This window comes from Canis lupus, chromosome 38 (genome assembly GCF_003254725.2).
Source record: "Canis lupus dingo isolate Sandy chromosome 38, ASM325472v2, whole genome shotgun sequence".
NCBI lineage: Eukaryota > Metazoa > Chordata > Mammalia > Carnivora > Canidae > Canis > Canis lupus.
The window spans coordinates 24,098,952-24,112,683 of NC_064280.1; positions in this window are offsets into that span (position 1 = coordinate 24,098,952).

The window sequence follows — 13,732 nt, forward strand, 5'->3', positions numbered from 1 at the left end:
GCATGAAGACCTTGGCCACATGAGAACATCTATAACATGAACATCACCAAATATTTCCACTACTACAAACATGTCAGGAAGCAAAAGCAAAAGAAAACCTATGAATTTCATTAACATGAATTCAACATGAGGGGAGAGTTGCAAGCTTTTATTAGTTTATTTGAGAGAAAGAGAAATAAAGCACAAGCAAATGAGGGGCACAGAGAGAGAGAGAGAGAGAGAGACAGAGACAGAGAGAGAGAGAGAGAGAGAGAATATCCAGCAGATTCCTCACTGAGCACAGAGCCTGGCACAGCCCTTGATCCCAGGTTCTTAAGATCATAATCTGAGCTGAAGTCAGATGCTTAATCAACTGAGTCAACCAGGCACCCTTCAACACAGATTTTTATTAAGGACATGTTTCATGCAGGTGAGATTCCTTCATTTTTTTATTTATTTATTTTTTTCCTTCATTTTTTTAAAGATTTTATTTATTTATTAATGAGAGACACAGAGAGAGACAGAGACAGAGACAGAGACACAGACAGGAGAAGCAGGCTCCCTGCAGGAAGGCTGATGTGGAACTCGATACTGGGACTCCAGGATCACACCCTGGGCTGAAGGCAGGTCACTGAGCCACCCAGGGATCCCCACAAGTGAGACTCCTTGCTAAGGATACAAATAATAAAAAGACATAGACTTTGCTTCAAAATCATAAAAATTAGAGGGATAAAGAGACCTATGAGGGGCAATAAGGGCTGAGGGGCAGGAATAGAATTGCCAAAGTTCAAATAAAGGTGGTGGAAATTCTTATAATGTAAACTGATTCAACTTGTGAAACAGGGAGGGCTCACTGGAGGAAGTGACATCTGATGCCTGTGACTCATGGAGGTTGCTGGGACTTCATTTTACATTGAGTTACATTTTGAGATTTAAGTTCCAGAACCATGTTAGAACAACAAACCACGCTAAATCACACTGCGCTTACATTGAGAACTGGTCAATAAGCGGAATTGAAAGAAATTTACATGCAGAGTTACCAGGACATGACCAATGAGCTGGGTTTAGGTAAATCCCGGGGCCTGGGCTGCTGAGATCTCTCTCCAGAAGGAAGTCCGTGCACTGAGGTCTCAAGTGTGTTTTCCTGGAGGAACAAGGAGGAGGCCCCCTGCAGCAGGTGGAGGGGAGGATGCAGGGGGGAAAGGCATGGCCGCAGGAGGGCTGAGGACACACTGAAAGGTGGGGAGACATGTGGGAAAGAGCAGGAAGGGGGCTCCAGAGACTCACCAGCGCTTCCAGAGCCACCACGCCAGGCCTGCCAGGAGCACCAGAAGCACGATCACCACCAAGAAGACCAAATCCAAGGAGGGGGGCTGCTCTGTGGGGTTGGGCACAGAGGGTGTCATTTCCCGTCCACCCTGGGTTGAGCTGTACCTCCCAGGACCTCTCCGCCCCATCACCCTCTCCCTGACCAACCACCCATCCTCCTTTTACTTGTCCCATCCCTCCTCAGAGATGGGCCTTTTTTTCTTTAATGTCTTTTTATTATTATTATTATTATTATTATTTTTATTGGTGTTCAATTTGCCAACATATAGAATAGCACAACACCCAGTGCTCATCCAATCAAGTGCCCCCCTCAGTGCCCGTCACCCAGTCACCCCCACCCCCCCACCTCCCCTTCCACCACCCCTAGTTCGTTTCCCAGAGTTAGTCTCTCATGTTCTGTCTCCCTTTTTGATATTTCCCACTCATTTTTTTCTCCTTTCCCCTTTATTCACTTTCGCTATTTTTTATATTCCCCAAGTGAATGAGACCATATAATGTTTGTCCTCCTTCGATTGACTTACTTCACTCAGCACAATACCCTTCAGTTCCATCCACGTCAAAACAAATGGTGGGTATTTGTCATTTCTAATGGCTGAGGAATATCCCATTGTATACACAGACCATAGCTTCTTTATCCATCATCTTTCGATGGACACCGAGGCTCCTTCCACAGTTGGGCTATTGTGGCCATTGCTGCTAGAAACATCAGGGTGCAGGTGTCCTGGTGTTTCCCTGCGTCTGTATCTTTGGGGTAAATCCCCAGCAGGGCAATTGCTGGGTCGTAAGGCAGGTCTATTTTTAACTCTTTGAGGAACCTCCACACAGTTTTCCAGAGTGGCTGCACCAGTTCACATTCCCATGAACAGTGTAGGAGGGCTCCCCTTTCTCCACATCCTCTCCAACATTTGTAGTTTCCTGCCTTGTTAATTTTCCCCATTCTCACTGGTGTGAGGTGGTATCTCATTGTGGTTTTGATTTGTATTTCCCTGATGGCAAGTGATGCGGAGCATTTTCTCATGTGCTTGTTGGTCATGTCTATGTCTTCCTCTGTGAGATTTCTGTTCATGTCTTTTGCCCATTTCATGACTGGATTGTTTGTTTCTCTGCTCTTCAGTTTAATAAGTTCTTTATAGATCTTGGACACTAGCCCTTTATCTGATACATCATTTGCAAATATCTTCTTCCATTCTGTAGGTTGTCTTTGAGTTTTGTTGATGGTATCTTTTGCTGTGCAGAAGCTTCTTATCTTGATGAAGTCCCAATAGTTCATTTTTGCTTTTGTTTCTCTTGCCTTCATGGATGTATCTTGCAAGAAGTTACTGTGGCCGAATTCAAAAAGGGTGTTGCCTGTGTTCTCCTCTAGGATTTTGATGGGATCTTGTCTCACATTTAGATCTTTCATCCATTTTGAGTTTATCTTTGTGTATGGTGAAAGAGAGTGGTCTAGTTTCATTCTTCTGCATGTGGATGTCCAATTTTCCCAGCACCATTTATTGAAGAGACTGTTTTTCTTCCAATAGATAGTCTTTCCTCCTTTATCGAATATTAGTTGACCATAAAGCTGAGGGTCCACTTCTGGATTCTCTATTCTGTTCCATTGATCTATGTGTCTGTTTTTGTGCCAGTACCACACTGTCTTGATGACCACAGCTTTGTAGTACAACCTGAAATCTGGCATTGTGATGCCCCCAGCTATGGTTTTCGTTTTTAAAATTCCCCTGGCTATTCGGGGTCTTTTCTGATTCCACACAAATCTTAAAATAATTTGTTCCAACTCTCTGAAGAAAATCCATGGTATTTTGATAGGGATTGCATTAAACGTGTCAATTGCCCTGGGTAACATTGACATTTTCACAATATTAATTCTGCCAATCCATGAGCATGGAATATTTTTCCATCTCTTTGTGTCTTCCTCAATTTCTTTCAGAAGTGTTCTGTAGTTTTTAGGGTATAGATCCATTACCTCTTTGGTTAGGTTTATTCCTGGGTATCTTATGCTTTTGGGTGCAATTGTAAATGGGATTGACTCCTTCCTTTCTCTTTCTTCAGTCTCATTGTTAGTGTATAGAAATGCCACTGATTTCTGGGCATTGATTTTGTATCCTGCCACACTGCTGAATTGCTGGATGAGTTCTAGCAATCTTGGGGAGGAGTCTTTTGAGTTTTCTATGTACAGTATCATGTCATCTGAGAAGAAGAGAGTTTGACTTCTTTGCCATTTTGAATGCCTTTTATGTCCATCACTTTGGATAGACACACCTTTCCACCTCTAGAACTGTCACCATCATCCTCTCTCTCTCATGGCTCTTTCTTACCCTGAATTTGAGGGCATGGTGCAGATTTCTGAGTGTAGAATGCAGAATACTTGGAGGGAGGGAGCAGGACTGACCTTGTAGCTGGAGTTTCACCTTCCCTGCTTCAGAGAGACTCAGCAGGAACCCGGGGCAAGTGTCATAGAGGAGTGTGTGTACTAATTTGTGAATGATATAGAACTGAGTCAATTGTTTGCAGACCTGTTGAGCCCTACTTCCTCCATTTGGAGATGGGATCATGACATGTTCTAGAAGCTCAGGAAATCTGATCCTTGGTAAACAATCTGGGCAAAGCCTACTGATGGTTCCCCAACATATAGCTCACAGCTTCTGCCATTGTACTTGGAAGGGATCTGGGCAAGAAAGACAGTGTTACAGAACAGGGAGGGTGAAGGGGATGAAATGAGATGAGCAGAAGCCATGGATGGTGGAAGCAGAGGGAGAAATTCAGGGAATTGGAGGGAATGGAGCAAATTTGGTTTGAGGGGAGACTCAGACAAAATGGTGGTTGCTGGAGGTGAAGGAAGAGTTGAATACTTGAGGAAAGAATGTTGAAAGAGGGGCATGAAGGGTGTGGACAGAGAATAGGGAAGGGCTCAGTGGGAGAGCTACGTGAGAAATAATCTAGGGTGAAGGTAGAGCAGTGGGGCATAGGGTCACATAGACAGACATTGATGATGGGACACAATGGGGAGAAAAGCAGTGTCAAGGAGTCAGTCACAGAGTGAGGACCAGAGGTGCCTGGTTGGAGGCCAGGGAAACGGGTGGTCATAGGAGAACTAGTGGGACAGGAGAGCCCAGCCTGTGGTCAATGAGAGGAGCAGAAGATGTGAAGCTTTTCAGGAATCAGGGTCTGGCTCCACGCTCTGCCCATAGTGGTGTGATTCAGCTTCATGATGAGGTTAAGAAGCCAGTGGAGGCTCTTTCCTTGATGAGGAAGGATCCAAGGACACACACAGACCTGCCTCTTCTATCCCACCCTCGAGGGTGGTGAATTCACATTCAAGCTGCCCATCACTGACACTGTCATGAATTATCTGAAGAAATCTCATGGAGTTTGTATGGAGTATCCTTTCCAGCTCTGTGAGCTGCTCCTTGCTGAAGTGACCAGTGGACCAAGGCCACATGAAAATGGAAGCACCATTCTTGCTATCCCAGAATGAGTCTGAACTTCACCAAGCCAAGAAGAGCCCAGATCTTGCGTCCAGCAATGGTTATAAAAGGATGAGGTCAGGATGATTTGGAAGGAGATTGGCTCTTGGAAGTCTGTGGGAAAAGAATAGATTCACTTTGGAAGAGGAGGACAATGGGAAAGAGAAAATGGAGAACAAGGTGCCGGGGATGGAAACCAAAATATGGGGAGCAGGGAAGCCATAGTTGTCTCAGGAGACACGTGCTGCCCAAGAGCCTGAGCCTCGTACCCATCTTTCAGGAGAGCACAGGGCCCTGGGGCCCAAGTTGCTAAGGAAGGAACCAGGCTGACACTCCCATCCCTTGGTAAATGGTAGCACCCACTCCACCAGGGTACACAGGCACATGAATACACAAATACACACACACAATATATATGCACATTTACACTATCCCACACAAACATACCTGCAGATACTCATGCGCACTCTAACAAAAATAAGCTTGCTTGAAACAATATTTCTAAAGTGATGACTCTTGCTCATGTTTGCCCTTCATAATCTTGACTTGCTGGTTGGCCTCAAGTGTTTCTCCCCCCCTCATGACCACATAACAGAGGGCCTGGCAAGTGGTAGGTGCTCAATGATTATTTATGAATGATTGAATAATTCGGTTCTGAGATCCAGTTACTATGGAGATGTTCAACACAAAAATGTTTTAACCATCACAAAGTATTAGCTATAATTCTACTTGATGAAATGACAATCTTACCCATTTTTTCTTGAGAATAAAGCCATATGCTAATAACTATGAAATTTAAATAGAGTCCAGCTGTAAATCTCCTATTGTTTATCATTCAATACCACGAGAATTTGAGGCAACTGAAGTTAGTAGAATGTTCTAAAATCATGTATCCAGATTCCCTTCTTACTCTTCCTGGTTTAATGTTCCATGCTTCTTTTATCATGAGCTGACCTCTGCTGGACATGCTAACCTTCCTTTTTCATGATGGTCTTAAGTGTTTTATGACACTTCAATATTTGTTTGTGCTTTACATCACCTGGATAAATGTGTTTGGCTATTTTACTTGTTATTTCTTGGCTAACAAGTAAACAGAAGTAATCTCAGGTTAATGTTAGACAGATAATATTTTTTGGAAAGTTGATTGGAATATAGAAAGAGTGCACTCCCATCGTCAAAATTTTGAAAAGCTGAATGATCAAAAATCCTGTCTGTTGGCAAGAGCCAAAGGATCAGGGCAACTTGTTAACCCAAAATCTGGGGAAAGGCAGTCACCTCCAAAGAAATAGGGGATGCAATCCTTGGCTTGCTTGGGACAGATGCAAGATGCTCTATAGGTCAGAAAGAATAAACCTGCTGAAATTGTTAACAAATGACTGAAGGCTAGCCTGAGTACCAGGAGCCCTGAGAACGACAGACTAAAAATTCTCTGTATCTCTAGTCTTCTTTCTATCAACCTCACCAAGGACTCTTGACTGGTTGGTATCCAGGATACAGACCAGGAACTGCTGGTCTGGGAACTGCTTTTTCCTGGTACAAGTCTAAGGCCTGAGAGCAGGTGTTCTCTGAGAAGGGCAGGAAGACCACTATCTCCCAACAGAAAGAAGACTTAACCAAAAGTGGAAAGGACAGGGAGCCCCACTGCCTCAGGGCACAGGTGTAACCACAGTGCAGCTGGAGGGGGAGGGACAGTGAGGGAGGGACTGTCCCTCCCCCTGTCCCAAACTAAGAGGTTCAGTCTATTGAGGTAAACACAGGAAACCTTAGGAGGCCCAATCCCAAAACTGAAAAACAAAGCACCTGGCTGAGGATCAGACTGGACCAGAACAGAGCTGGTGCCCCATTCTCTGTCCCAAGCAGGCTAGCCAGCAGGTTACCACGAGCTGCTCTACTGGTCAAGGGGCAAGTGGATGAAGATGTCAAGGAGAAAGAACTTGCTCTTTGCCTTTCACAGTCCTTCTTGCTAGACTACAATCAGATTGACATGAGACAGATTAACAGGAGAAAATTAAATTCAATTGCATTTGTACAGAGAATCCATACAGAAATGGAATTCCAGAGACAATAAGTCAACATGAAGCTTCTGTGAGCTCAGGAGAGTCATAGAGGCCTGAGGATACAAAGGGGAGGAAGACCATTAGTAGAAGGTGAGAAGAGAGGTTTGGAAGACAAAGCTGCTCTATTATGCAGATAAGTTTCTTAGGTAAAGAGGAATATTTGTTAATAACTCCCTTCCTGATATTGGCATGCAAGTGAAGGGGAGGTCAAGACTTTTCTTTAATATGCTGGGTTTTTATTGCTTTTAACTCAAAATAACCTTTATGTCAATGTGGCCCATTTTGGGATGGCCTGCTGTTGGTCCCTATAAAGATCAATCATGGGTGCCTGGGTGGCTCAGTCAGTGAAGTGTCTGCCTTTGGCTCAGGTCATGATCCCCGGGTCCTGGTAACCAGTCCTGCGTCTGGGTTCATGCTCACCGGGGAGCTTCTCCTTCTGCCCCTCTCACTTGCTCCTATGCTTTCTCTCTCTTTCAAATAAATAAATAAAATCTTTTAAAAAAAATCAACCTGAGGCAGAACCCAAATGTAATACTCACAGTTGATAAGTATCAAACCCTCATGCAAACAGCTCAACCCTACAAAGAAAGTAATGGAAGAGAAATATGAGGACTGTGGAAACAATCAGCACAAACCCAGGTACCTCGACTAGAGGGACTGATCCCCCTACACAACACTTAGCAAAAGAACAGGAAGACACATTGCCATGGCAAAAAAGAAAAAAATATATCGTATGTACCTCAGTGTCTTATTCTCCTGAGATGTCTGCATTTTGATCAAAAATTATTAAACACATGCAAATAAAAGCAGGGGGGTGGTGCCCCCAGGCACCTAAGAGAGTCTGCATTTGCCATTTGAGCCCTTGTGCCCGAGGAAGAGTGACATTTTGCACATTAAATGAGCAAAAGCCACAGCAACAAGAACAAGAAGCACTATGACAAGTTGAACAGTAAAGACTTCAAAGAAAGCAAAAGTTTGATATTGGAAGGCCTTTAAAAGCAACTCCCCCCACCATCACTCTTTAACTATGAGGACTCACAAATGCTTTTTTATGCTCAAGGCTGAATATTGTGAGTGTCCAGTGCTTACACTCTTGAGGTTGGTGTGGGATAGTGGGAGTGGGTGGATGGGTTTGGGAAGGAAGGAGAAGGAAGAGTGATAATGAAATGAGGAGTGCAGCTCTGACAACAAAGTGTCTGGAACTGGCCAGGGATACCAAAGGGCATAACAGATGCAAGAGAAGGACCCAGAAGACAGAGTATAAACAAGCAGAATTAGAGGTCTCTAGAAAAAAAAAAAAGGCAAATATAGCTTTTCTGGCATAGGAAAAGTCATTTTCAGCCACTAGCCAGCCAGTGAAAGAAGGTAAGAAGAGCCACCATCAAGTCAGGAGATAGCCCAGGAGATAACCTCACATCACACTAAATCAGTGGGGAAACTCCCAGGGCTGGTTCAAAAATGAGGGCTGACCTGGCACACACTCTTGAGTCATCTCTGCAGGGCCTAAACCTATTGGGGCACCCAGATGCTGGCCCTACTGCAGCCAGAGAATTGGTGATGCCCGCTCCCGTGGATCTCGTGACTGACCTGACCACTGTCACCTTCAGATGATTTTTCCCCAGTTCCATGCTGAATTCCCCACTGGGCAAGCCCCTGCTTGAGAATGTATGCATTCCCTTACTTAAAACTTCCTCAATTTTGTTGTCTGCAGAGACACTGCTTTGGGAACGATCCCCTTGTTCTCCTTGTTTGTTGCAAGTAGAGCCCTTCCTTGTCTTACTCTTCAGCTTGCTGTGTCTCTTGGCTCGATGCTCACCAAGAGGTAAGGGCAGCTTCCGGTAATGAAAGGAAGAGAATGAGAAGGAAGAAGAAGAAGAAGATTGGAAATTGAAGTGGCCTAGAGCTCGGCTACTGTGGGCAGAGAGGACTCCAATCAGGGGTGCAGGAAGCAGCTGGTACATGAGTCATGGTTCCCCTGAGGATCTACAGCTTTCTCAGCATAGAGGTCAAGGGCAGGCTGCCCTAGGATGGGCCACCTCGGCATGAATAGTATTGTGAGTTAAAAAAAAGCAAAATCAAGCAAATTCATGAAAAGTGCTTTGTCTCTCTCTCAACTGTCTAAATTTTCATTGGAAAGCAGAGACTGTACCGGGACGGGAGCTACCAGCGGAGATTCCTCTTTACCTAAGAAACGTATCCACACAAGAGAGCACCTTTGTTTTCCAACGTGTCCCCCTCACCTTCCCACTAGTGGTCTTCCTCCCCTTTCTATCCTCAGCCCCCAGGACTCTCCTGAGCTCACGTAACTGCATGTTGCTTCACCATCTTTGGAATTCCATGTCCGTGTGGCTTCCCTGGATATACAATTAAATTTGATTTTATTCCGTTAATCTGTCCCGTGTCAGTTTGATTCTTAGTCCAGCTAGAAGACTCATGCAGTGAAGAGGAAATTCTTCCTCCCAACACCAGCCAGCTCCACTCCTGCAGGTATTCTCGGGTAGGTTGGAGAGGTCAAATTCTGAGGGAAGAGATAGGAGAGGAGCTTCTCAAGAGAGAGCTGACTGTGGAGGAGAAGGGCTGGCTGTCAGGTCACCGACAACCGTGTACTCCCTGGACACAGGAATCCCCCCATGGAGAACTCTGGAAGGTGATTGGAGGTGAGCTGGTGGGGTGTTCAAACCTCCCCTGGGGAGCAGGGCATCTTCCATTTCCCCTGATCACCCTGGACCCTCCTACTGACTCATTTGTGCTCAGGCCTTGAGCACACTCGAGTTTCTCTAACAGCCCTTGCTGGGTGCCCCCCAAACACCATCACAGCCCTTGAATTCCTCCTTCTTCAGGACACAGACATGATCCACCTCCCCAGGAAGCCCTTTGAGTGCCCCTCAAACAAAAGAAACCTCAACTTCTCAGCTGGAGGAGTTCACTAATAACCATGTGCCTTTACTGAGCTTCTCCTTCCCCCCACACTCTCCGTCCAGTGTGTCTCCTGTCCGTCTGACCTCCAGCACCTCTGTCTGCATCTGCTCTGGGTGCTCCTCACCTCTCCCATCACATCCCTTTTACTAAAAGAGCTTTGGACTGAGTGTCAAGAAAACTCCTGGCTGGGATAGCCACTGGACACAGTGAATTGGAGAAAAAGTATTGGCATCTGGTCTCAGTTTCCTCATCTACAACATGACAGGATTGAAGGAACTGAATATTTTCTAGCACCATTCGGCACTCCGGCACTCTACATGTCGTCCTGTGTCCCTGTCTCCTCCCACACACATGTTCTGCTCCTCCCCACTCTGCTCTGCAGCCAGGTCCCCATGGCGTTCAACTCAGCTCCCGGGTCATTCCCTCCATCTCCTCCTACTCCCCATCCATTCAATACAACCTCTTCCTTCCTTCCAGGCTTACTTTCAAACCTAAAGCACTGTTCTCTCACGTGACCCTTGGGATCCTGTGAGCAGATATACAGAATAGATATGGATTCTATTCCTGGCAAGACAGCATGCTCCATAACTTGAAGAGATACATAATACAAACACCCAGAAATGCAAGATTAAAAAAAAAAAAAAGGCTTTAGTTCTTTTTGAAAGCAGAGCTCCATTCATTATGAAGTAAGGGAAACCCACAGAGAATGACACAGAAGAAATGGGAACCCGGCATGGCAAACAGGGCACGTGAGCATACACGGCACTGCGTGGGTCCCCTGGGGGCTGGCTGTTCTGGTCTCCCTGCTTGGATCAGGAGACAAGGCCTGAGACCAACCAAACTGGTGAAAGTTGCCATGAGAGTTTCTGCTGTGACCTCTCAGTGACAGGAAGGACCAGAAGAAACCCACCCCGATGTACAGAAGAGGAAGTTTGTCCATCTGTGTATTCCCTGAGTGTTGGCTTCCTTATTTGCTTGTTCCTCATTCTAAGAATCACTAATCACAAGAGGGACATTGTGGTTCACAAATATTCTATGCGTGTGACCCTGAAGTACACGATCCAATAAATTAAAATAATGGACGATTCCAAGTTTGCAACACCCTTGTGACCCTTGGTGAATTTTTTTTTGTTTAATTTTTTATTTTTATTTATTTATGATAGGTCACACAGAGAGAGAGAGAGAGAGGCAGAGACACAGGCAGAGGGAGAAGCAGGCTCCATGCACCGGGAGCCCGACGTGGGATTCGATCCCGGGTCTCCAGGATCGCGCCCTGGGCCAAAGGCAGGCGCCAAACCGCTGCGCCACCCAGGGATCCCTAATGCAAAATTAATCTCAAGAGAACCACCCTCGACACAAGCTGAAAGGATTCCACACACATTAAGCCTTTCCCAGTATGAGACCACAATCCTGAATTAGCACAGAGAGAAATAATTCATCATGAAGTTAAGTCGGCAGACAAATAACACATTAGATCCCTCAAGAAATCATACATACCAGAAATTATATTTTTCTAAAGATTTTATTTATTTATTCATGAGAGAGAGAGAGAGAGAGGCAGAGACACAGGCAGAGGGAGAAGCGGGCTCCATGCAGGGAGCCCGACGTGGGACTCGATCCGGGGACTCCAGGATCACGTCCTGGGCTGAAGGTGGCGCTAAACTGCTGAGCCACCTGGGCTGCCTAGAAATTATATTTTAAAAGCATAAAGATATAAAAAGAAATAATACCAGGAAAGAAATACACATTATCAAAAAATACCAGATTTTTTTATTTTTTATTTTTTGTTTTCATCCCAACAAGTTTTTATTTTTTTTTACATTTTTTATTTGAATTCAATTTGCCAACATATAGTGTAACACCCAGTGCTCATCCCGTCAAGTGCCCCCCCCCCCCCCCCGTAGTGCCCGTCACCCAGTTACCCCATCCCTTCACTTGCATCCCCTTCTGCAACCCTTTGTTTTCCAGAGTTAGGAGTCTCCCATGTTCTGTCTCCCTCTCTAATTGTTCCCACTCATTTTCTCTCCTTTTCCTTTTAATGCCTTTCAGTATTTCTTATATTCCCCAAATGAATGAGACCATATAATGTTTGTCCTTCTCCAACTGACTTATTTCACTTACCATCCTACCCTCCAGTTCCATCCACCTTGAAGCAAATGGTGGGTATTTGTCATTTCTAATGGCTGAGGAATATTCCATTGTATACATAAACCACATCTTCTTTATCCATTCATCTTTCGATGGACACCGAGGCTCCCTCCACAGTTTGGCTATTGTGGACATTGCTGCTATAAACATCGGGGTGCAGGTGTCCCGGCGTTTCATTGCATCTGAATCTTTGGGGTAAATCCCCAGCAGGGCAATTGCTGGGTCATAGGGCAGGTCTATTTTTAACTCTTTGAGGAGCCTCCACACAGTTTTCCAGAGTGGCTGCACCAGTTCACATTCCCACCAACAGTGCAGAGGGTTCCTCTTTCTCCGCATCCTCTCCAACATTTGTGGTTTTCTGCCTTGTTAATTTTCCCCATTCTCACTGGTGTGAGGTGGTATCTCATTGTGGTTTTGATTTGTATTTCCCTGATGGCAAGTGATGCGGAGCATTTTCTCATATGCATGTTGGCCATGTCTATGTCTTCCTCTGTGAGATTTCTCTTCATGTCTTTTGCCCATTTCATGATTGGATTGTTTGTTTCTTTGCTGTTGAGTTTAATAAGTTCTTTATAGATCTTGGACACTAGCCCTTTATCTGATACGTCATTTGCAAATATCTTCTCCCATCTGTAGGCTGTCTTGCAGTTTTATTGACTGTTTCTTTTGCTGTGCAGAAGCTTTTTATCTTAAGTCCCAATAGTTCATTTTTGCTTTTGTTTCCCTTGCCTTCAGACAGATTTTTTTAAAGCAAATTAACCTTCTAGGAATAAAACCTCTAACCACTGTAATTAAAAACTCAGTGGGTGCAGTAGGTAACAAAAGAGATGGACTGATTGCATTTAATATTGGTTTTTTTTGGGGGGGAGGGGGCAGGACTCTTGTTATCAGATAGAAAGTATGTGAAGATACTCTTTGCTGTATGTTTACTCAAATTTCTACTTAAAAGTATCTTCTACAAAAACTATCATTTTTTAAAGATTTTATGTTTATTCATGAGAGACACACAGAGAGAGGCAGAGACCCAGGCAGAAGGAGAAGCAGGCTCTCTGCGGGGAGCCCGATGTGGGTCTTGACCCCAGGACCCCGAGGTTATGAACTGAGACAAAGGCAGAGGCTCAAACTAGTCATCAGTTGCCCCTACAAAAATTATCTTAAGAAGACTTTAATTTTCCATAAAAAGATCTGAAAATGCTACCTAAGGATTTAATATTATCCTTCAAGGACTGCTCTATGTTTGCTTACTTTTCCTCTTGCTTAATGCCTAACTTTTTAAAATAAAACTTTGTGTTAGTCTATTGGGGCTGGATGAAAAAGTACCATAGACAGGGGGGCTCAAACAAGTATTTCTAACATTTCTAGAGACCAGGAGTCCAGGACCAAGGTGTCGGCAGGTTTGGTTCCATCTGAGCCCTCTCTCTCAGGCTTGTAGACAGATGGCCTCCTTATCCCTGTGTCCTCACATCACATTTCCTCAGGGCACCCCTGGAGTCCCTCTATGTCCAAATTTCCTCTTTTAAGGACACTATCCAGGGTAGACCGCCCCCCCCCCCACCCCCATGGCCTCATTTTGATTACTCTTTAAAGACCCTATCTCCAGATGCAGTATCATCCTGAGACACTAGAGATAGGGCTTCAACATGCAAATACAGGGAGACACAGCGCAGCCCATGACCCTGGATATTTCACTTTTCAAAATGTTCTTCACTTTCAAATGTGATTTATTAAATTTTATTTCTTTATTTGAGAGAATGAGAGAGAACAGGGTGGAGAGGGAGAGAGAATCCGAAGCTCAGCAATGAGCCTGATGCGGTGCACAAACCAATGACTGTAAGA